Source organism: Microtus pennsylvanicus, chromosome 1, assembly GCF_037038515.1.
Source record: "Microtus pennsylvanicus isolate mMicPen1 chromosome 1, mMicPen1.hap1, whole genome shotgun sequence".
Classification (NCBI taxonomy): domain Eukaryota; kingdom Metazoa; phylum Chordata; class Mammalia; order Rodentia; family Cricetidae; genus Microtus; species Microtus pennsylvanicus.
In genome coordinates this window covers 25,293,279-25,296,688 of record NC_134579.1, presented here as the reverse complement: position 1 = coordinate 25,296,688, position 3,410 = coordinate 25,293,279, and the positions used below count along the sequence as shown (strand labels likewise).

The window sequence follows — 3,410 nt, the reverse complement described above, 5'->3', positions numbered from 1 at the left end:
TTCAATTCCTGAAGAATAAAAATAAAAAGAATGTGGTTGTTAACCTTTGCTTCCTTTTTGTGGTTGCCTGGAAATGTCCTACTCCAATGGGAACAATTTACAGCTCCCATATCTTCAACATAGGAAGCATGTCAAAGCATTGGAGCAGTGGCTGATAACGGAGAACACTCTAGTGAGAACAACAGTGACGTCATGCTTATTCCTCAGGTCTTCTGACCTGCTCTTGAGTAAGCTGGCGTTCTGCAGTAGTTCTGCAACAGTTCCCACAGTGATGTTTTAAAGACGAGTGCACCTTGTTTTGCATTTTAAACTGAGTCTATTTCCTGTCTGTATTTTTCCTTTGAAAATTATGAAGGGTAGGGTTAAAAGAAATAAACGAAAACAGAAGATTTTCTTCTGAAACAATGCTTATTGACAAAAACCACAACCAGAAGATAGGTGGTTTATTTTTAAGCCCAAATTTGAGAATTCTAATTCTCAACCAGAAATAAAATATATAGAGCATGTTTATAGAAACATAAAAGACACAGATGTTCAAAGTGGATACAGTAGAGAAATTATGATAACATCTAAAATCCACTGAATGGTTGCTACATATTAACCAGCTTGACAATTTCCTTTTTTACTAAAGACATATTTTATCTTCATTTGTTTTTTTTTTTTTTGTGGAAAACAATGAATTAGGCAAAAACTTTATTTCCAAGTTCTTCAAAGATTATTATGAACACAGACTTTCCTTCTAAAGTGTCCCCAATTAAACCAAAGGCACATCACCCAAATAAGGTACTTGTGACATTAGTTCTTACAGGTTATAATATTTTCATATTTCGTTTTTAACCAGTTGCAGTGTTCTGAATGTAGTAGGCTGTTGAAATAAGAGCAGCGGGGCTGTGTCCCAGCCACCCAGCCGCCCACACGGCTATCTTTATCCGGAATAATTACATGGAAACTGTATTCCTTTAAACACTGCTTAGCCCGTTTCTATCTAGCCTCTTCTAGGCTAACTCTCGCACCTGGACTAGCCCATTTCTCATAATCTGTGTAACCCACGAGCTGGCTTACCAGGAATGATCTTAACCTGCGTCTGCCTAGAGTGGGAGAATCATGGCGACTCCTGACTCAGTTTCTTTCTCCCAGCATTCTGTTCTGTTTACTCCACCCACCTATGTTTTAACCTATGAGGGCCAAGCAGTTTCTTTATTGTTTAACCAATGAAATCAACAGATTGATATATGACACTCCCCCATCAGTAGGCCACATTTAAATGTTTTTAAAGGTGCAAGCACATTTTTAAGACCTACAAAAACAATTGTAAGTTGTAAACTAAAGGAAGTAAGGAAAGACCTAACCAGCCTCACCCAGGATGGGCAACCTGACGCTATATCAATTCTTTAGTTGGCTAAGAGCATCTCCCAATTTTACTGTCAAAGTAAGACCATATTTCATTGAAAAATGAAAATGTTTTCCTTTTTTTAAAAAAAATCAAGATATCAATTATTCCCCCAATTTTATACTTTGTCTTCATTTAGTAATAGTAAATTCTTATGAACAAATTTTATTAGAGTATAAAAATGTTAGGAAAATTACAAATCTCAGTTTTTGAAAACAAAGCGTTTCCCTTCTAAAATGCAAACACCCAGTAAGTAGAACATCCCCATATCCCCCGCGGAGCAACGCAGGTTCTATGGGGTGAGAGATGCAGCTCAGTACATTTGGAGATGAGGGTTACAAAAATGGATTCTGTAGAGTTTGGCTCTAGGACCAGGCAACAGAGAATGGGATTTGGCTGTGGAAACTATCTTCTTGCGACGTGGGTAGTCATTCTTCCCCGTGTGCTTCCCATAACTCCTTCCCAGTCTTCAGAGTAAAGCACAGGACCTGAGCTCCCGGAAGGGATTGCTCCAGGCTGGCACGCCGAGCAGCAGGGCTTGCAGGCATTCTGCATGCAGTACTGCTGGAGCTCCGCTGCTGCCTGCGAGACCTTGATTCTTTTTTTTTTTTTTTTTTTTTTTTTTTGGTTTTTTGAGACAGGGTTTCTCTGTGGTTTTGGAGCCTGTCCCGGAACTAGCTCTTGTAGACCAGGCTGGTCTCGAATTCACAAAGATCCGCCTGCCTCTGCCTCCCAAGTGCTGGGATTAAAGGCGTGCGCCACCACCGCCCGGCTTTTTTTTTTTAATGTGTGGCCCTGGAACCCTGAAGTGTCAGCTATGTTGTGTGGCTGAATCATTACAATACTTATCTAACTTCTGGGTCTAATATTTATTTATAGATGAAGTAAATCTTTGTAAAAAACTCAGTGAGGGGGGAGGGGCGGGGCCGGCGGCGGGACCCACTGTTCTTCCCCCTAAGGCCCCCCGCGCGGGCCCCGTCATAGAAGCCCTCACAGGTCCCAGGAAGGTGGCATAAGCTTCTGCAGCCGTGTCGACGTTATCGGAGCCTCCAGGGAGGACCCAGGAGAGTCGGACTAGGGCCAGGGCCCCGGGCCTTCCCACCCTCCCTATGGAGAAGCCAGCTGCCTCAATGGAACCCCAAGGGCCTCGGCCCTCCTTGGGCCACGAAAGTGTCCAGGTGCCCGATGACCAGGACTTCCGCAGCTTCCGGTCAGAGTGAGGCCGAAGTGGGCTGGAACCTGACCTACAGCAAGGCCGGCGTGTCTGTGTGGGTGCAGGCTGTGGAGATGGATCGGACTCTGCACAAGATCAAGTGCAGGATGGAGTGATTTATTCACCACCCACTTGGGTAAGGAGGCTTTGGGATCCACGTGGGCACAGCTTTTGGGCCCCGTGCTCTGGATGAGGTAGCCCGCTGGATAGAAACTGCTCGGACCAAGTCTTTCCTAGGTGGGTATTTAGGATGCTTCACTGAGTAGTTCATAATGATGTAATCAGTGCCCATGGAGAGCCAGGAACGGAGGGTGATGACATCACGGTTCTTCAGAGGTTTGGGACTCCTCCAAGAGTAATATTCGACGTCGGCGTTGACAGTCAGGCGGGCGATGTTGAAAGTCTCAATGACATTGCTGTCCCACTTCTTCCGGTATTCTATGTCGTGCAGGACGACGTAAAGCGTCTCAGCTGGCACGTCGAGACCTTGATTCTTTCCACGCCGGCCTCCAGCTTGAGCTGCTCCACCAGGCGCTGCAGGGCGCTCACGCTGGCCCCGGCGGACATGGCGGTGAAGGCTCTATCTTCATTTGTTGTACAGACGATTACTTGTTACATTGGGCCATTAGGAAAAAAATCCTACAAATTATAACTCTGAATATTGCAGAGATATAACAGTAAAGAATGTCGAGGTCAATATTCACACAGGGACACTCTCAGCTCTTTTAGTCAAATGGACTTTGATGATTAAACAAGGTATTTCAGATAAACATCACTAGAGTGAAAATGAAATTATTTGAAATAAGT

The 3,410-nt window shown here is 44.3% G+C and overlaps 1 pseudogene; it reads right to left on the bottom strand.

Annotated features, from left to right (window-relative positions):
• Window positions 1–1,833: 1,833 nt before the first annotated feature.
• Window positions 1,834–3,170, bottom strand: LOC142838377 (guanine nucleotide-binding protein G(I)/G(S)/G(O) subunit gamma-10-like; annotated as a pseudogene).
• Window positions 3,171–3,410: the final 240 nt, after the last annotated feature.